The 22,320-nt window shown below is 43.9% G+C and overlaps 1 pseudogene across 1 annotated transcript in view; it reads left to right on the top strand.

Moving 5' to 3' along the window:
• LOC308157937 (E3 ubiquitin-protein ligase NEURL1-like) overlaps positions 1–18,963 on the top strand; it is an 85,306-nt pseudogene extending 66,343 nt beyond the window's left edge. The window contains exons 3-4 of the transcript in view: positions 18,724–18,826; positions 18,891–18,963. The product of the transcript in view is annotated as an E3 ubiquitin-protein ligase NEURL1-like (transcript). The remainder of the gene's footprint in view (positions 1–18,723; positions 18,827–18,890) is intronic.
• The last annotated feature ends 3,357 nt before the right edge of the window (positions 18,964–22,320 follow it).

Raw genomic sequence — 22,320 nt, 5'->3', positions numbered from 1 at the left:
TGTTTAACCCCAGAGGATTAAAGTATTGAGTATATGTAATTGTAAGTGGTCTACATTTTAGAACACTGGAGCTCTGATTATAACTGACCTATCCCCAGGACGTGCTGCTTTGAAATTCCATGAATACTTAACTTAATTGGTACTTTTATTAGTGATTTTTCGCCCTGTTGTTCTACAGTATGAATCAGAGGTCTGGTGTAACACCATAGCAGGCCAACGGTAGCGACTTCTCCATCTGAGAAAATGTTTCCAAGGAGCAGTTGGACTCTTTGTCCTTCACTGTCACACTCTCCGAAAATTGTCAGGTTTGCAGCATCTCAATGTTAATGTATTCTCTCTTATTTGACTTTTTAATAGGCTTTCACCTAATTATCATCACATGGTTCTGAAGATCAGCACAGGAGAGAGGGAACTCTGGAGAGGGAACAAAAGGAGGTCAAATTTGGAGGTGTTGGCACGCGGCCGGCTTCGCCCCACTACCCCCTCCACCGCTTTCGCGATGATACATTTTCCCCTTGAACATGATGTCAATATGTTGATGTGCCTTCCTTTATTAAGACACCATCCAACTGATAACAAGTCCTGCTGTGTGTTACCAACATAAATAATTAGAACAGAGACCAAGGAACGGCAGGTGGCTTTTGGCACAAAGAAATAATCATACTTGATGTGGAAAATAAAGTAAAAGGACCCATCTGTTCACGGCAGGGGGACACAAAAAAACACGTTAACATATTGTCACTAACATTATGAAATACACAGTTAATAATTTAGTCATGGCACCCGACTCTGGACACTTGTTTAAATAATCTAAACAGAAGATGATGTGGCGGGCCTTGCTTTCAGGCATTCACCAGAGCTTTTCCTGCTCAAAGCTGATCCACTGGCCATTTTCATCACAGGCTCTGCCAATATTTACTTTAAAGATTGGTGGAGAGAGTTGTGGCAGACCCGTGTGATGGTAGAATAAGACATCGCATGATATGAGACTAACCAAGTGACAGCAGCAGAGCAGAAGGAACTTGAACCGTTTTCAATGCCAAGGCTTAGCCCTCTTAATTAAGTTGTCCCCCGAGCCAAGTGCATAGCCAGCCATTGACTTAATTTGATGAAGATGCATTGATTCAAAACAAACTAAATCAAACAGTTGCATATTCTGTTGCTATTTCACGAATACTGAATTAATTAAGGGTACCTATTATATGCCAAGTCTCGAATAGAAATGTTACGTGTACCAACTCAGGAGGCCATTTTACATTTGGGGGGAATTATGAAGGGCCCAAATGAAGAGGATTTGCAAGATGGCCACTTCACCCATTCAAGTTCAAGAGGCCTCACACTGAGAGGTTCTCCACAGTTACGAGGACATGGCAGTGTGTTAAGGACACAACAGGATGTCATTTCCCCACATCCTGTAATGTATGAGCAGATTCATCTTGCGGGAACGTCTTACAAATGTGATTGGTTTACTTGCGTGTTTAAGATGATCAGTTTAACAACGCTAATGTTTACTGGTGCGTGGAGTCACCTATGGTATATCAATGAGATGATTAGGCTGTTGGGTTTCCCTGCTCAGAGAGTGATAAGCGCTCCACAAGCACAGCGGTGCCTGTATCATGGGGGCCAAACTTCGAAGCACATCACGTAGCCTACTAATGAACTTCCAGCTTCTCAGCTTCTCAAAGCCATATCTGTGTGTCTGCATAGACACATGGTCATTTATAACGTCGGGCCTCTGGCTGTGGACATAATAGTGCGTTTGGGGGCATCTGAAATTATGCAAATGCTCTAGAGTAAAATAAGTAAAGATCCCTTTTACTAACTTCATGTTGCTCATGTAACATCAATTAAAGGAATATGTGGATATCATAAAACTGTCTGTTTTTATGAGTCGTCTGGTCAACAGTGTCGGATAGCGTCTGACAGGTACATATATTAAGCTTCTTTTTCATGCATTGAACCGCCTCAGGTAAGAAAATCTCCCATAAAGGTTTAAAGTTCCCTAAAAACCCTTAATCGAACTGATGGGTCTTTCCTGATTCATGTTTCAATTAAGAATACGTGTAAGAATGCAGAAGTACTGAGGCAAAAGCTCCTGCTCTTCCTCCCCAAAATGACTGGCCATGTATTCCTTGCAGGAGACATTACTCCTAATAAAAGTCTTACAAATACCTGAGGTCCTTGGAGAGTTCCTTGAACCTGAAAGGAAACACTCGTCTATGCCCAGGAGCAAAGAAGCCATTACAGCTTGTAGTGGAAGATTTAATAGGTGTCATAATTTATCATGTAAACCGAAAAGTGTTTCTTAATTAAGTGCGTGCGTTAATGAATTTTTTAATTTGATCCCTGTAAGTACTTTGCTATGCTAATTGCAATATTCCACACATTAGTTATCGGCTATTGCCCTTGGCTATTTGGTGCTGTGAGGAGGGGACCCCCTTTTCCCCCTCAGCTAAAGTTCATTAACTCGTCCAACCCAAACAATTTGAATTTGAAGAAGAAGTTCATCGCTTGGGATTTGGGCATGAACAGTATTGTAGGTTAACAGTAGACTTGTCATATACATTCATACTTTGCAGACCTCTTCTGATCTTGTTGGTCAATCATTGATAAAGTTGATCAGTCAAGCTAACTTAATAGGCATTCTATACTGTATGTGTCAACCAACGGAATTATTTGAAAAGTATTACAAAGTTGAACCTGTATCCCTTCAAAATATGTTGATTTTCATTATAACAATTTAAATAGAACGCACCTATAATGACACATCTCTCTGCCCTGTGATGAAATGGTACGATGGCAAAACTGGATCATCAAGTGAGCTATTTAAAATGACTAATAAGAGCCATGCTCAATCTTGATGACAGTATTAAAGAGTCAATATCGCGTGTGGCAGCCTCATATTGTTGAACACAATTAATCTGTTTGAGCAACCTGCTAATGGGCTGCGCTCCCTCTCTCACTGCTGGTATTTTATTAATCAGCTGCAGCTATGTCCTTAGAATGACTTTTCGTTCACTTTTAGAAGTAAGATTTATTCAACCACAATGTATCTGGAGAAATAAATACTGGTAGCTAGGTCAAAATGGACCACATTGGACTTTGTTGAGGATAATTCTTTATAGAAACCTTTATACATGCTGTACATGGCAGACGTTATGTCTAACTTTTCATCGCAGACCTGGGCAAAATATATATTTGAATACCTGAGGCCTAACGTAGATTTAGCTTACCTTGCCTGCAGCGTTTTGTACTTCTGATACTATTCCAGTGCTTTCACTGTGCCTGACAAGGAATAGGAATTGTCATAGTATATTTGCAGAGCCGTGAATGGTGTAAGAAAATGTACATATATTCAACTTACATTCGATTCTATTATATACAGTATATTAAAACTATTACAAGTATGCAATGCATCAAATAATGTTAATATGAAGATCCTACTGATTTGAAATGTTCATTGCAGCAGAGTCTACCCTCTACCCTTCATACTGACACCCTGCCTACAGTCATGGGTGAAGATGGATTAGCCCAGGCCTTAATATTGCAGGAGCCAAATGAACACAAGGACATTAACACAAATTCAACCCTAAAGCCCTATCCTTGTGACATGACATTTGGTTTAATGGAAAACTTAGCAAGGCAAACGCTTCTGTAAATGTTTCATGAAGTAATTCTGCCCATATGAAGAAACTCACGAAAAAATCTGTTGACATTATCCTGCTGATGTTGTGGGAGCATCTGCAGAGGAGATGGTATTTAATATTCAGAGCTTGTCTTCCACACTGACATTAGCAGTGAAAGATAATCCCTTGAAGATTAAATTAAATGTAGGCTGGAGTATTTAGCGCTGCTATTGTTTTCATTAGTGCAAAAGGAATTGTACTCAGTGCACATGATATTAAAACAAGCCTTGAGCCTGTTGTCATCTATAGCTTCTTGATGGAACATAATTTCATTCAAGCCGTAAGCTCCCTAACAGCAGGTTAGCATTATAGTTTTTAACTACACTTAACGGTAACAAAATATGCATTTGCAGCATTAAAATAAATCTTCTATTAAGATAAAAGCAGAAGGTGCATTATTCTTTATTGCTGGTTGGGCCCATTTGGGCTGCATTCACTTGGAATAACAGGAAAGTAAAATTAGAGTATGATAATAGCATAACATTTAATTATTTATTTGATTTAAGTGCAAATCTTTTTATTGAAGTTTAAAAAAAAAAAATATATATATATATGTGAGTGCTTTCAACAGGTTACAATAACATCTGCAAATGTAGTTCATTAATTTTGACTTGACAGATGTTCAGTCTGAATTTGATGATATGAGAATATAGAAACATTGGCATAAGAATCACTTAGAATGACCCATGTAGATGACAGACATGTGTTTTACATGTGCTGCTGGAGACTAAGCACATGTTCTGTGTTATTCATCCTTATTATAGGTTGCATAAGTCTCCAAACAAGCTCATTTTGAAGAATGGCGCAAACCAGGGTTGAATATTGGCAACTTTTTGATTGTGTTGCCAATACTGACAATACTGTAGGCTTATTCCATGTTCCTTTTGAATATGAATCATCTTCAAATTGGATTAGTTAACATCTCTCTAGCATCCTAGCTCTTTTATATGTGACAGCAGCTGCTGAAACCGGGAATAAGTCGCCAAACCGACGGACCGGTAAGACTTTTATTCAGAAAAATGTAAATACATTTCAGCGTTAGTGGGGATTACTCACTGAATCCATTGCATTGCAATGTTTTGGCTTGACTAGTGAGCGTGTCATTGATTTTCAACAACGTTGAAATTGATTTACATTTTTAAGAATAAAAGTCAGAACATTTTGATTGGTTGGCAACATTTCACCAGCTGCTGTCACATAGCATTCCTGCAAAACGACAGCATATTACCCTCCTCTAAAACAAATTCTACACCTAATGTGTTAGGCTTACCTGACCGTCCCTGCAGAAACCCTCTAGGTGAGAATCACCTTGAGTGACTCCTGGCCCACCTTGCTCTACCCCCCGGCCCGCCCTCCCCTCCTCTCACCTCCCGTGGCCTCTCCCACCCCTGCTTCCTGACATGGGGGCACCACTCAGCCAGCCTGGTGTGGCTGATCAAGCTGTTCCAACAACTGGAAGACATCACAAGTTAAACACTCATTATTTTAATTTGATGCTAATCATGTGTTAATGAGACTAATCCTTGCAATGATTCAGGTAATTTGCTTAATGGCTGCCCAGAGTCCAGATTACAGCAATCAGTCACGTTTGATAAGACGTCTGTTGCAGGGAGAAAACTCACAGGTAGTAAAGGTGGAGGAGGGAGACAGGAAACAGGTGACGGTCCAAAGACCGCCAGGAGAGACTCGACATGCTAGTTTGCTAACCCGCTAACCTGCTGAACCCTGAGCTGTTTATAGCCTGTGCACATTTATCAGCACGTATCTTCACTATTTAGGCACTCTTCTGGCATGTTCCAATAAAAAGTTGGACGTCGAACTGAACATACCAAAAGCTGTCTTTCATTAGACACATGATGTTATCATCAACTGGACTAAACTGTGCATATGAATGCTAACTATGCTTGTAAAAACAGACACTAGAGGTGGCCCCTAAGCATTATGGATGGACCCCTGTTGTGATGACACATTGTGGGACACATCAATCCACCTTGTGAGAGAGTGACGGAGCTCTCCCTCTCTCTCCCTGGAGATCAAAAATGGAATGGGACGCACTGACAAATGGCTATAGCATAATGATCCGTGAGTACTAACAAATATAAATGGCTTTCTCTTGCATTTTTACTGTCATCAAAACAAATGCTCATTAGCTATTTATGAGGGATTGTGTGAATAATAAATACATCTTAATTACCCCTATCAAAAATGCAAATTTGGGAATTTAAGAGCGATGGGGAATAAACATTTTTGCTAATGCTTTGGTCTAATATTGCATGTAGCTTTCCGTATAAGGGACATTCATTGGGTTTTTGATAGCAGAGTGGATAGAATAGATAGAGGCAACAACAGCTGTATTTGCAGTGAGAGTAATTGTCGGATTAAGAATCTATACCACACAACATAATGCATGAAATATTGTCAATAACAGTTGTTAATCATCTATTCTTCCAGGTGGTCAAGTGCAACAGCCCATTCATCCATCGCAAATCACGCAACAACATCATTTGCATATTCACCACCAAACAAACACATGGAATTATGAAAACGATTTCCCATGATATAAGTATGGGAACCGTCTGAAACAATGGTACTTAGCTAAATGGCTATGCACCACCACTCTATGATGCCCGTTTGTCACCTAAATCATGGGATAACCTATATTTTCAGAGTAATCTGGGCTGAAGCATGTAAAATGCCCATACAGGGGCCCCCTCCATTGTTCCACACCAGGGCTTATCCATGTTTAGCATGCTGAGTGACAATGGACTTATACGTCTGGCTATCCGCCTCTGCAGCTTTGGAACCACAGATTGTCACTGGTCTCATATCAACCTCAGTCAAATCAGATCCGCTTCCTCTACAGACCCCCACTCTGCAGACCCCACTCTACAGACCCACTCTGCAGACCCCACTCTACAGACCCCACTCTACAGACCCACTCTACACACCCACTCTACAGACCCACTCTAAAGGACCCCCACTCTGCAGACCCCACTCTACACACCCACTCTACAGACCCACTCTACAGACCCCACTCTACAGACCCCACTCTACACACCCACTCTACAGACCCCACTCTACACACCCACTCTACAGACCCACTCTACACACCCACTCTACAAACCCCACTCTACACACCCCACTCTACACACCCACTCTACAGACCCACTCTACAGACCCACTCTACACACCCACTCTACACACCCACTCTACAGACCCACTCTACAGACCCCACTCTACAGACCCACTCTACAGACCCACTCTACACACCCACTCTACAGACCCACTCTACAGACCCCACTCTACACACCCACTCTACACACCCACTCTACAGACCCACTCTACACACCCACTCTACAGACCCACTCTACAGACCCCACTCTACACACCCACTCTACAGACCCACTCTACACACCCACTCTACAAACCCCACTCTACACACCCCACTCTACACACCCACTCTACAAACCCACTCTACACACCCCACTCTACACACCCACTCTACAGACCCACTCTACACACCCACTCTACAGACCCACTCTACACACCCACTCTACAGACCCCACTCTACACACCCACTCTACAAACCCACTCTACAGACCCCACTCTACACACCCCACTCTACAGACCCCACTCTACACACCCCACTCTGCCCTGACCCCAGATTCTGCCCCCTGGGAGCTCATAGCATGTTAAACACACACACACACACACACACACACACACACACCTCCACCCCCACCTTTATCCATCCATATCCCCAGTCTACCAACAGAAGCAGACACTTACACCCCTAACCATTACAGAGATTACAAAGGTAGCTTACCACTGCTTTCATTTATATTATTGTTTTATCTGTGACTCTACTTAACGGCTCCCAGCTGTAGCAGAGGATTAAAACTGGGTTATCCATTCGATGGATTATTACCATTTCCCAATATTATTTGTCCCAGTCCCATGCATTGGGTCATGTGGTTTCTGGGGTAACTGGGGTATCTGTAGCTGCATCTTGTCATTGATATAGTGCGGCCCATTATGTACTGATCCTCACACAGCACAACACACACAGTATGTCACAATGTAAGAAAATAAAACATATTTGAACAGCATTCTAAGACAATGCAACAGTTGATGAATTCGAATTTGATTAAGTTTAGCTCATTTTCATCCAACTGTTGCATTGTCTTATAATGCTGTACATTTCTTACATTGTGACATTAACAATTATGTCACATACCATTTAATGGTAGAAATATGGACACATAGCATCAGATTACTAACCCTAACCCTAAGGTCCAGCATGTGGATTTGCGCTTTAAAATACTACTTCATGGCCATGATAAAAATGTTCAGTGAGTGCTGTTTTAGTTCAAACAAACCGCTTTCTAAAATCTGGTGTCGTGGTCGAGCACTGGCCTTTAAGTAACATGTGTACGTTTTCTTTGACTACATGGATATGCACACATGTTCCCCTTCAGTGTCACCAAAAAGGGCAGCAACGCACACAACTACATGTGACACCTTTAACATGCGTCACCTATACAGAGAGTCCTCAGGAAGGAACACAACAAGCAGGAGATACTGGTGGCCTTCTACCGCGGGGCAGTGGAGAGCACAACCAGCTGCACAACCGCAGAGAGAAATGCGCTACAGAGAGTCGTGAGAACAGCCCAGAAGATCACCGGCGCCCCCCTCCCCTCTCTGGAAGAGCTGTACAACACACGCTGCCTCAGGAAGGCCTCCAAGATCTCCAGAGACCCATCCCACCCTGGGTACGAACACTTTGCCCGGCTGCCCTTGAAAAGGCGGTACAGGACCATGGCCGCAAGGACAAACAGACTGAAGCTCAGCTTCTACCCCAGGGCCATCCAGGCCCTGAACACAGCAAAGAACTAGGTTCTGGGCCCTGGACAGTCTGGACGGATTGATGGCAGCTGCTGGATTGAAAAAATCAGGTGTAGTGCTGAGGCACAAATGTGTACATTTCAAGCCTGCAAACTGCGACACTTTAAATGAATGTGCAATAACACTATGTGCAATATGACAACCCTAGTCGTTTTATCTGTACAGTATAGTATAGTGGAGAGTGTACATAGCCTTTATTTATGTAAACCAGCTCCTTTCCCTTCTTGTTTTTTTAGTTGTTTGGTACCTGTACTATGGTACCTGTACTATGGTACCTGTACTATCGTTGTTTGGTACCTGTACTATAGCAATGACAATAAAGACCATTCATTCATTCATTCATTCATATAACAATAAAAGTGATCCTTTCAGCAAACAATCAGCCTAAAAATAAACTTGATCAATCTCCATTGTCTGGTGTTTCTGTGAGACTGACATCTTCAGATCCCCCCAAAAACGTAACCAGCAAAAGTCACTCCTCAAATCAAGCTCTTTTGGGGATAAGATCACATAACAACGTCCTAGTTTGACACTTGTCTGTGAGAGGCGCTACACCTACAGTACATGTCGTGGTCCAGAGAGTGAGCGATATTGTCTTCTTGCCCCCCTCTGATCACTGGTCTGATTAATAGGGGTTGAATTGGAAATGTAATTGGATGTGGTTACAATTATAAAGCCCTTGCTCTCCCTAGACCAGCCCAGACAATGCAGGGCAGAGACAGGCTTCGTCGGGGGGGGGGGGGGAACTTTGGTTGGTATGAAGCCATCTCCGTGTCACCTCCCCCACACTGACATGGGGCGGTATGTGAGGTATGTTAGGTATCGGTCGCCCACAAAGGAGCCATAAAACCCCCAGCGTGCTGTACCGTAACGGCCATTACTTCCGTGATGTACTCCATTGGATGATCAGCTGGCTTGTACTAAGTGATCGTTTGGTGGGATTTTCATTTTCTTCATGTTCCCACCCATATTTTGATTTCACGCTTTACTTCAGGCGCTCTTCCCTGTTTAATGTTGGAACGTTCTTTTGAGTTATGCGTCAGTATAGTCCTCTAAACCTGATAACACTCTTTTGATGAATAGGTTCGAACAGTTTTTTTTAACTGAGTCAAAGACCAATAAATTAATAGTTAACTGCCTAAACACTTTACAACACCCCAAAAAGGATATAGCCTACACCCCTATTTCTTACAAATCTCTCTCTCTCTCTCTCTCTCTCTCTCTCTCTCTCTCTCTCACTCTTTATCTCTCTCTCTCCCTCACCCCCTCCTCCTTCTCTCCCTTCCACATCTCAAACTGAGGAGTCACTCTCTCAACCACACACTGTCCCCATTGACTTCCACCAGTTTGAGTCTCAAATGACTCCAGAGTGTGAGGGAGCCCTCTTCTGGTTGGAGTCAGTACTGCAGCCCCCCCCCCCCCTCCACTACCACCATCCTACAGAGAACAAATAGCATGAAATCAGTAGAGCCATGGCTTGTTGGGGAAATATTCTGCTCAGTTGGAGCATCATACAGTACAATATATGTAATCTGCAACATATGCAGGCTCCAAGTCATTTTTTCTATAAGCTAAAAACCTAAAGAGGATGAATTTGAACCTTCCCTCTTTTAAGCTGCTTTCATACTGCAGTAGCTGAATGAAAATGGAGCAATTACTATATTGAGGTCAGGAGGTAATGACTGTGTGTCACTGCCCCATGTGCTGACTGCACAGTCACTGTCTGTATAGAGGCAAACTGTTCTGGATCCCATCCGGCTAAAGTCTTTTCCAGGAGGTCCCCCTGTGTTTGCAAGTTAGCGCATAGCCTAATGCTAACCTCCCCTGATGTTTTGGTGTTGGTGGAGGAACCACCGGTTTATTCGTTCGAATTTTCTTGAAGCTCTGCTTGTGGAGGGGCCTGGGATCCCCTCTGGGACGACCAGGGGAGGCTGGTGGAGGTAGAAATCAGAGGGCCTGTGTTCCCATTCCTCATTCCATTCCATTGCATTATATAGAGCCCAAGTCCTCCCATTTCTGCCTCCACCAGCCTACCTCTGGACCGGGATATGTCAGCTTTATGACAAATGTTATGAGTATATGTTTACATGACAGCGCCAGGCTCTCCTTAGACCATTCCATATGGGGAGAAATGAGCTGGTTGAGCTTTTGATTGTGGATGTCAGCGTCATGTGGAGATGGGCTGAAGGAATCATGGATTTGAAGCACCCCGCTTGTGTGATGATGAGGTGATTTCCCCCCCATGGGTCTCATGAATAGAGATCTGCATGTGTGCATGTGTGTCGACCTCTCCCCCTTACCTCTCTCCCTCTCTCTCTCTCTCTCTCTCTCTCTCTCTCTCTCTCTCTCTCTCTCTCTCTCTCTCTCTCTCTCTCTCCCTCTCTCTCTCTCTCTCTCCCCCTCCTCAGCCGACATGCGAAGTTGATAAAGAGAGCATTTCATAGCTCATGCCTGTGTGATGAGCGCTCTGCATGGGCGAGTCGTACATCAAGCGTAGTGAGGACCCTATCTCATGAGTGCCTCACATACATGCACACGCACACGCACACACACACACACACACACACACATGCACACACACACACACACACACACACACACACACACACACACACACACACACACACACAAACAGAGAGCAACACAGGACCCAAACATATGTGAGTGTCAGAAAGTAATGTCCTATTTAAGTGACTATTATTAGTGCAGATCGCCATCTGTAAGGCTAGATATGGCAAGGAGGGGACAATGAGGAGGATTACCCCCCCCTCACCCACCCAACCCGCAAACAAATAAACAAAACACATATGCTAATGTGTTCACAGACAGGTTAGCATCAGTGACAACTTGCTAAAACAAGTGTGCGTGCCCTTGAAGACCTCGTAGGGGCTTACGAGAGTGTACGTTCTGTTGAGCTAATGTCACCTTGCTTTGAAACGGGTATTGCACAGTGTGAAGCAACAGATTTTCTGCCCACACAAACAAAACAGATGTTAAGGGTGTCAGGGGTCAATATGCAAGCTGCAAGGGCTTTAATCAACTATTTAAATAGCAGAGAGCACATGACATCATGATAACCACCGATTTAGACCCCGGCTGAAGTCAAAATGGATACGTATGAAATCATTATCCAGACAAATGGACTGTGAATACAACTCCTTTTTTTGTCCATAAAAAAACTGCCAAAACATATGAAATGGACACAGACATCCACCACCTCACTCATTGAAGGAACTAAGTACTTTGTTTGTTGTATTTGTTCTTACATGTATGTGTTAGTTAGTTATTATTAAGTACAATAACACAGTTACCGTATATGTAGTTATATGTAGTTACATAGATTTAAGGGCAACTTAATATAAAGTGTTGCCTATTTGACCATACATGTATATTATGTTATGTATGTTGGGGGTTATGTTCTACCATAAATGTATATATGTATTTATGGAGAGCACTTCTAAAAAAAAGTTTTTTTTACAATTAATGTGCTAATAGAAAATGGGACTTAGAAAATGAGAAGTGTAGTAGGAGTGGCATGATTAGAATAGTTCAGGCCAGGTCATTACTCAAGTAATTAAATTGTATGCGTATATATATAATATATATACATATATTTGATAATATATTGCTTTATTGTACATTAAATACATGTGTAATATCTCTTCACTCAAACATCATCATCACACTGAATATTCCAAACACAGACCAAATGGGTTTAAGCGGCTGCTTAGTGAGAGGCATTGGAACAGCTTGTAGCAATGATAGAGCTGCTCTCCAGTCTGCTACATCCCACTCATGCATATTTAAGAAAAATGAGATATTCCCCCATGTCATGAGGGAGATCCTTTATGCAGAGTGAACAGAGAGTCACACAACAGGACATATGTGACACGTTCTAGTGTTTTGGTCAGCATGTCGGTAACCAATCAAAATGTTCCGACTTTCATTTGACTTTCATTGAAACACGGAAATACTTTTCAACATTGTTGAGAATCACAACACAAACTCGCTAGTCAAGCCAAAATACTACAACGCAATGGATTCGGTGAGTAATCCCCACTGCTACCTAGTTAACTAGAACACTACTTTACATTGTTAGCAGGCTCACAAAACAAGCTGTGTTAGTTGGCTAGCGATGTGTCATTGATTTTCAACAACGGAAATGTATTCACATTTTTTGAAAGAAAAGTTTGAACATTAAATCGGATGCCGACATGCGGGCCAAAACACTAGAACGTGTCACATATTGACACCGCTGAAAAGAGCTGTTGACAATGCACTAATGGATCAGGACTGTATTCACTACATCAGAAGAGACAGGGTCACAGAGCTAAACTGGAATAAATGGGCTTCTTTTTGACTGGACCTGGAGAGGAAGGGTCTAAAGATTGAATATCACCCCCCCATAACAGAGGGTAGGTGGAAGGCTTTTATTATGGAGGAGGCACTGAAGAGTACGTTAGGTAGGGTAAGTAAAGGTAAGAAACCTACTCACACACTTGACATGCACACACACACACACAGACACACACACACACACACACACACACTGAATGCCTTTATTTACCACTACTGTTCTCATGTTGTAGCAAAAAAAAAAAAAAAAACAGTCAATCTGACACGATGACTCCTCCATTCTCAACGTTCCCCAACAGCACCAGAACACCTCGGGGGGCCTCAACCTCAACCGGTTCTGTTCCACTGTTCCACTTTTCTTTCACAGTCAGTGGTTGCGGCAACTGAAGCATCGCATGACATGCTGTTTAACCGTCACTGCGGTCCCTCCCATTACACTCTCGGTACAGATTAACCTCGACGACGGCTCCATCACAATGATTCCATTCAGAGTGGATCACTCAGTCAGTTCCCCAGCCCCTGTAAAAGCCCATTACTCTCAGAGAACTCATAACCCCAGCGTATGCGCCGCTCGCTCCTCGTCTCGCCTCAACTTTTATAGTAATTGGCTTCCCTTTTAAAAGTCCTGATCCGGACTGATAGTGCTTACACAGCAACAGCAGCAGCTCTGCTGCCAAGGCCCCCGGGTCGCGCTGGGCGAATATTGCCTCTCCTACATCCAACGCTGCGTGTAGTCAGTGGCCCTGAATGGAGAGAGAGAGAGAGAGAGAGAGAGAGAAGGAGAAAGCCCCCCAGGGTGTTCTAGTCAGTTTGTCAGAAAAACTCAATGGCCACCAGAGCCCCAACCTGCGTCAGTTTTGATTGGTGCACACACCACATGATCGGGCCCCAGTCGTTCCATTGTTTGCCCGGAGATAAGACGCCCGGGCTAGGGGAAGGCCTGTAACAACATACACAGCCTCCACAAATGATTGATTCCCCCCTAATTCTCTCAAATAAGGATGTATCAAGATGGGAGGCGGGGGTGGGGGTGGGGGGGTGGAGAATGATTAAGTAGGCCACCCTGTGTCAGGTAAACTTTGGGCTTGTAGCTAACTGGACATGTCAGGCTGGTTAAGTGTTGAGTTGTCAAGGCGGAACAATGGGGTTAAAGATATGGCCTAGAAATCTTATGTTGCGGCAGACAGAGAGAGAGAGAAAGAGAGAGAGAGAGAGAGAGAGAGAGGGGTGGGGTGGGGGGGCTCTGGCATGGTTTGGTGGAGAAGAGTTTGAAGCGCATGGCAAAGGCCATCTAAACAAAGTACCACCAATGTGATAATGTTGTACGGTGCACGGACTCTCAGTCACAAGAGAAAAAAGTGCTTTATCATGAGATCTCTGGCTGTGTTTTCCTGTAGGATGTTTATGATACCGTACACATAGCTGTGTTTGAGGCACACATGCTGAGAAGTCGCATATCCTACACATTTTCACACCTCTGAGAACATAATGTGTAAATGATGTCAATAGTCTGTTTCACACTGCTTCCTATTACATGTGTTATACAATATATATACTATAGTAGTTGAGAAAGAGAACTCTCATTGATTTTCATTTTACTACACCACTATTTACTGTCGGCATGAAGTTGGCAGAAACTGCAAATTGGCACTCACTGTCACAAGCTAATTGTCCTTCCGCAAATAAACCCACAATCTATCTCGTTCTTTCTTTCTTTCTTTCTTTTTAAATGTCTTTTCTTTGTGTGTTTTCCTCTGCCTTGTATTATCAGGGCTGGGGGCAACAGTCCCTAAGTGTTGTAATAAGTCATGTAAACGTATGGGACAAACAACAGCGATCCAGAGATCCTCTGCAGAGACTGGGCATCTGCCTCCCTTAATCAATGTCCCCTCCTGAATACGAATTGGAATAATGAGACAATTAATGTGCTAAAACTGCAATGGGTGAGGGAGGAGAGAGAGAGAGGGAGAGAGAGAGAGAGAGAGACAAACGGGAAGAGAAAAAGAAAGAGAGAGAGGAGACAGAGGTTGGAGAGAGGGAGGGGGGTACAGAGAGGAGAGAGAGAGCGAGAGAGAGAGAGGGAGGGAAAGCGAGGGCTGAGGACAGTACTGTATGTTTGCCTTGTTGCTGGTTCTGCGTGTGGCAGCAGAAGCCACGCCCCCATCCACGCATGACTGACCGCCCTGGCTGACGGCTGCATCCCTCGGCCTGTCTGTTTTCACTGAGAAACCTGGAGGTTTAATTACAAAGGGCACATTGGGAATGAATCACCAGAGAGAGAGAGAGAGAGAGAGAGAGAGAGAGAGAGAGAGAGAGAGAGAGAGAGAGAGAGAGAGAGAGAGAGAGAGAGAGAGGGAGAGAGAAAGAGAGAGAGAGGGAGAGGGAGCTGGGGGTGGTCCTGCCAGGTATTAGTGCCTGGGTCATTGGGCTCAGACACAAACACAGACACACAGACACATGATGGTCCTGGTGCCTCCAGAGAAACAGTTAGTTCTAGAACAAAGGAGAGAGGACAGTCTGCACTTTCTAGCTAGCTACAGTACCCATATTAGTCTGGTTTACACTAGGCTGGAAGGGACTAGGATGGGAGACAAGCTTGTTCTGTGTGCGAAGGGTTACTTCAATGGATTACTGATTAATGTCAGCCCACAGATATGTTTCACTCTCAGTAGAAATAAAAGTGCACATTCGAAGCATATTGTATGAAAGATGTGACCAATACATGAGTATGGAGGAGGAGGGAATTCTACCGTTAGGATTATGCAAGATTCTAACCTCCTTGAAAACGCTGTTGTGAGGCTGTGCCTCCTTTTTCCTAAACCACACTCTTTTCAAATTAACCCAAATCAGGAGGTGCCAGGTCTAATTCATTGAATGGATGATATGTCTGGATCAATTAACCAGTCAGCCTTCTCTTTATGCAGAGGTGAAGGGACGTGCTCGTTGCTAATATCCAGAGCTTTTTAGTGACCAGTGTCTGAGGAGAACAACAGTGCTGACGGGCCTCCCCCTGATTGTAAATGATAGAGGCAAATGACTGGCTTGATTGCTGAGCCAATACGAATGTGAAAAGAGAAACCTTGATTCCCTCTTCTAGGTTCTCTATGATGGTCCACTCTTAGAAAAAAAGGTCTTCAACTGTCCCTGTGAGAGAACCCTTAGAAGAATAATTTTTGTCATTCCACTTAGAACCCTCTGTGGAGTGGGTTCTACTGTGCACGGAACTCGTTCTACATGGAACAAAAAAAGGTTCTTCAAAGGGACAGCTGAAGAACCCTTTATGGTTCTCGGTAGCACCTTTCTTTCTAAGAATGTGAGAAATCTGGAAATCTGTTTCATGTGAAGTAAGTTGCTCTCCCTTTTCAACTCAAATTACTTTTTTTAGAATCTTGATTTGACCAAAATTATGGGGGCATAAATAAATATAATAACATGACATTTGGTGAGTAAACACAATTGATTATTTTACATAGGAGGTGAATATAAATGTGAGTTTAACACCCTAACAACCCCCGTTGTGTTCCCTGTGTTGGTGAGGATAAAGTCTAACAGAGTGTGCTGGAGAGGTGAGATTATAAAGCGGGTCTAAGTGTAATTACCCCTGTTGCTAATTGTTCCCTGCTCAACCCGATGAGGCCTCCGCCATTTATAATCCAGAGTGACTCTAGCCTCGCCGATCAATTATTCAAGGCCATTTGCCTTTGAATCAGTCACTGACACTCCGGTCGGTGAACATGAGCTTGTATTGCCACTAGGAAAGCACCAGGGGTCCAACCCCGGAGGAGACCAGCTCCCAGGGAACCAGGTTCAGCCGCGTGTACATGTACATTTACTCTCCGCTTGTCAGTAGGAATCAGAGAGAACCTTGATTGCACTGATTTATGTCTTTTTTCTTTCTAGAGGCTGAAATAAATTAGCGTAAGTCTCAGAGGAGCTGGTTAACAGCCCTTAGGTCTTTTAAGGTACAGCGTGTCTTGGTTTTGCGAGATTGTAAAATGGAAGGAGATGCACTATAGCATTCAGAATGGCTCAGGGAGTACAGGGTTTCAGGGTGGATGGGGATGGGGATGGGGATGGTGATGGTGGTGGGTACGGCCCACAGTGGCAATTGTTACTGAACGCGAAGGAAGACTGAATGTACATATTGAAGTAACTCGGCGCTACAGCTGAGATTTGTATTTATTGTTCCATTTTCAGATGCTATAAAAGCATTTCTGCACAGATGTTGTTGAATGAGGGATTGCGGTACAATTGCAGCTATCATCAACGTGATTTTCCCTGCCAGAAGAGACGGGGCTGAGAGAAGACAACACGTTTACTATTCTTTTTTGCGCCTCTCCCGTTCATACACTGCAGCATACAGTAGTCTCCTCAATTCACATCCTCTCAAACAACCACGTCACTGTCCACTCTCCGTCTCTGGTTGCCTCTACACAGCTTCATCAGAGCCCTGGCATGACACTACTACCAGTGTTAGTTCAATGAAGGTCTGATGTACACACACATAGACATGGACATGGACACGGACACACACACGGACACGGACACACACACACACGGACACACGAACACACACACAGACACACTATAGACACACACAGACAAACACACAGACACACACAGACATGGACACACACAAGCACGCACGCACACACACACAAACACACAGACGCACGCAAACACACACACACACACACACACGCAAACACACACACACACACACACGCACACACACACACACACACACATACACACGCACACACACAGCTCTGAATGAGGAGCCTTCAAAACAATCCCGAGTCAGAGACAGATGTGGGAGACATCTCCAAAGTCATCCAGGGACATTCAGGGTCTATAGGGCCCCTACTCTAAGTAGTATGGAATGAATGGTAGAAAGGTCAGCGTTGTGTATGTACAGTAGGCTGAGGGGAGGCAGCGGTAAGGGAGGCAGCATTAATAGATAGTCAGGGCCGCGGCGCGATGGCCCTGGATGCACGGCAGCTGTTTTGTTCAATGTTTCATGCTCTCAGCCACAGCTGCTCTCCAAATGAGAGTTAATATTGCAGGGGGGCCGCCCACCCTGGGTCGGCCCTGTCACATGGTCTGAGTGTCAAACCAGGGCTTCCTGGTGACACTGGTTCAGAGGACACTGCTGGAATCCTTCTCTTTTTGTTGTTGTTGGTTTGTTGCCCTCTCCTCTTCGGCGATCTGTCCCTCTGTCTCATTGGATCTCTTTCCCTTTCGACTGTGGGTGAACGGGAGAGTGTGCGTGTTTGCGTGTGTGTGTGTGTGTGTGTATGTGTGTGTGTGTGTGTATGTGTGTGTGTGTGTGTGCGTGTGTGTGTTGTCTGTGTAAGTGCCATCAGAATCAGAATATGAAGGTTGTTGACGTGCGTTCAGCCCTCTATGACCTTGTGTTGACCTGATGTATACCCTAGCATATATTGGTGTCTAAATGTATATGTGTATGTTCTGTCTGAACGTGTGTATGAACATGAACATGTACAGTACAATAGCAGTACCGCCTTTATCTGTTTCTGAGTATCTGTTTTGAATCTTTCGATGGAGGTTAGGCACAATCCCTGCCTACACACACACACACACACACACACACACACACACACACACACACACACACACAAACACACATACAAACAAACACACACTGGTCTGGAGTATGATTTGAAGTGTCCTGTCCATGGCGGTGCAGCTACATAAAGAAAACAGCTGCTGAAATATCCTACATGCCCCCAGTGTCTCATGCTATCTATCACAGAGAACACAGTGGCCATCCCAGCCTGTAGAGTCACAGAGGAGAAGCTGGAACAAAGACGTCTGCAAGATGGCCCCGGACACAAAGCCCTCGTCACCAGCACACGGTGACGCCGTGTGGACGTGGCTGTGGGTAAGACATAATGCTGAGTCCACTGTTTTTCCCCGTAGCTGGTCAACAGCTCGACAGCTGGACAGCTTACTCCCGTACACAAAGAAGCTGGATGACAGTGATGAAACGTGAGCCCATGTGTACTGTATGGTACTGCCGGCCCACAGAGGTGTCCGATTAAAAGAGATGTTATCGTACTGTATTTCATTTGATTATTCAACCTTTATTTAGGCACGGGAGGTCCTACTGGGACTCTCTTTTTCAACATTTAAACATTTTTACAAACATTAAACAGATCATCATGTTCATTTGAATTACAAACCTAATATTAAATGACTAAAACTACTATAATTCATGAACCTATATAATACATTATTAACATCTAAACTCCTCGGATAACAGATCCTTTATCAAGGTCTTAAACTGACCAAATGACACAAGATCATCTAATTGGAAAGGTAGCGTTTCAGGCACTAGGCACAGAAAGTAAAGGCTGATATACCTAGTTCAGATGGAACACGTGGAACTTTTAAAGTTAGCCAATCTTGGGACCTGGTTTGGTTCTCTGAGAACTGCAAGTGGAGAAGGGATGTGAGGTAACATGGATGTATATGCTGCATGCATATAAAGTATATCTCCATACTCAAGAACAAGCAGCTTGAAAAAAACGATTCCTATCTTCTATAGTGAAGCAGGAGCTTTTCCTGTACAGGAATCCAACTTTCATTTTCAGGTGTCTACTACTGTACATGCTTTTTAAAAGACAATTTGTCATCAATCCAGATTCCTAGATATGTATAGGATGTGACCCACTCTAGCTATAGTGTTGGACTGTAGGCTAATTCATTGTTGTGGCACAACTCACTGATGTCCTAACTATTAGATATAAACGTATATTTCCGTTGAATGGACTCAAGATTTCCTTTTTTTGTCTCATTAACAGTTTGACTCTCAGTGGGAGCTTTGGGTTCTCAGAGTCTTTCAGTTTTCATAATAACAGCTTAACACTCTTTGAAGCAGCAGGGAGCTTCCTGCCAAGTTATTCTCATACCTTGGACTCCTTGGGGGATGCAATGCACCTTTCATGGCCACCACGATGAGTATCTCACCACCAGCATAATGGATCACACCAAAACTGTTTTGGCTGTCACCATTGTAAGTGATGCATTTGTAAGTTGAACTTTCTCAGATCCATTTCTGTGGCAATTGTACTATTCCCCAGTAAATCCCAGCCATGGAGGCTGTTTCTCGTTGTAGGCAGTATCAAACATGTTGTTTCTAACAGACGAATCCTGGAAACAATGGGTCCCATAAGCTGGGAAAAGTTGTCCGTCATGCATAAATTACCCTCCCAATTTCACCAATCTCCTCTGTTTTCCGCCTGAGAAGGCCAAACGAGCGGTCCGCTCAGAGAACAATTTGTCTCACGTCGGAATCTATCCCCGTTACATCCCACATATGGCCATCTTCAAGGAGAGAGATTTCATCCGGTGCCAGTTTCCTGTCTGCCAATGTCAAATAGACGCTTATTCATTGCGGTCCCCCCTTGGTGGCAGTGAGGTATATCAACAGTGACAAAAGTATATTGGAATAATTATCTTTGGAATTAATACATTAGCCCAAACCTAAATAAATGTCAGCAGATCAATATATCTCGGAAGGAACGGGGAAAGAGAAGAGATGTGAAGGACGTGCCATCATTATTCATTAATTTCAGAGTAATATGCGCAGATGAAATGGTCATTACAATCACACCGGCCCTTTTTAAATATCTAATCCGCCATTTAACATCAGATCTCCTCTCTGTTCAGGGCAAGGACAATTAACCCATTCAGTGCTGATAGCGACCAAATAACCACTGGCCCTTCGTTGATGGACTCGTATTAAACCAAATTGGTTATTTGAAGGTGAATATATTGAACCTGCTTCACGATTACACATCAGCTATGAAGTCGTATGGGTGAAAATGATTACGTAACAAAGACAATGATATGTAGACCAAATCAACTCAAACCTGGACACTAAAAGGATCTTTCCATTCATTCGCAGTCAAAGACGGAACACTAACCCACGCCCAACAATCTTCCCCTCCACTGAGTTGAAACCAGAAGCGTCCTATAGATCCAGGAGTCATCCATAATAAACCCACTGCATGACTAAGAGACAAGGAAATTGATCTTCTGTGACTGGAACTTCAAGACGATCGCGAGGCTTCCGCCGAGTCAAACACATCCAAATCAGGCCCTCCTCGCCAAAAGTGTGTTTACATTATTCACAAGTATGAATAAGTCACTTGAAGTTGTCATTGTGCAGCATATGTGGTGCCTAAGTTGCTTCATCTGCCATTCTGAGCATCTGTTTTCCCGGGCCTCGATGGAGCACTGCTCGGTCGTGAGACTGGCGAACCTAGCCCTGGCCCGTAAGACTCAGGGATGAAATATATATGTTGCTTTTTATAAAAAGAAATAAAAGCCCAATCCAGCTGTGAGCTGTGGACGATCAACCTGTTTTCTGATGTGAGGAACCCGAGAAGAGACAGGCAACCTCTGGAGAGGAGAGGAGAGAGACAGAGAGAGAGGGAGAGAGGGAGAGGAGAGGAGAGATGAGGGGAGAGAGACAGAGAGAGAGGAAGATAGGGAGAGGAGAGGAGGGGAGAGAGAGAGGAGAGATGAGGGGAGAGAGAGAGGGAGAGGAGAGAAACAGAGAGAGAGGGAGAGGAGAGGAGAGAGACAGAGAGAGGGAGAGGAGAGGAGAGAGACAGAGAGAGGGAGAGGAGAGAGACAGAGAGAGAGAGGAAGAGGAGAGAGAGATAGAGAGAGGGAGAGGAGGAGAGAGACAGAGAGAGGGAGAGGAGAGGAGAGAGACAGAGAGAGGGAGAGGAGAGAGACAGAGAGAGAGGAAGAGGAGAGAGAGAGAGAGAGGGAGAGGAGAGGAGAGAGACAGAGAGAGAGGGAGAGGAGAGAGACAGAGAGAGAGGGAGAGGAGAGGAGAGAGACAGAGAGAGAGGCAGAGGAGAGGAGAGAGACAGAGAGAGAGGAGAGAGAGAGAGGAGAGAGACAGAGAGAGAGGGAGAGGAGAGGAGAGGAGAGAGACAGAGAGAGAGAGGGAGCGTGCCTTGGTGGAGTGAGAATATTTTAATGCATGTGGTGTAAAGCTATGGTAATGGAAAACCATGATGTCGTTTTAAATCAGAAAATGTATGTGATAAAGGCTACATTTTTAATCAAATAATTAGATGAACTAATGAGAATCACAAAGGCTCTATCCAAAACATGATAGCCAGGCATGAGTCTTTTGGTGTATGTTTAGTGTTTTTAGGTTTAGGGGTTAGAGTTTAGACTATGTGAAAACTCTGTTCTTCCTCATAGTACCAAATTGTGTTATTTCATCTAGAATCATTTGTCTTGCTCATGTTTCATGTGTGACCTCTCCCATGGCTGGTGCTGAGGCAACCACAACAGCTTAGAATGAGTGATGCCTTTTCAATTA

This window comes from Nansenia antarctica (assembly GCF_963989245.1).
Source record: "Nansenia antarctica genome assembly, chromosome: 5".
Lineage (NCBI taxonomy): Eukaryota > Metazoa > Chordata > Actinopteri > Argentiniformes > Microstomatidae > Nansenia > Nansenia antarctica.
Note: the sequence above shows the minus strand (reverse complement) of the source record. Positions and strands in the feature narration are given on the sequence as shown.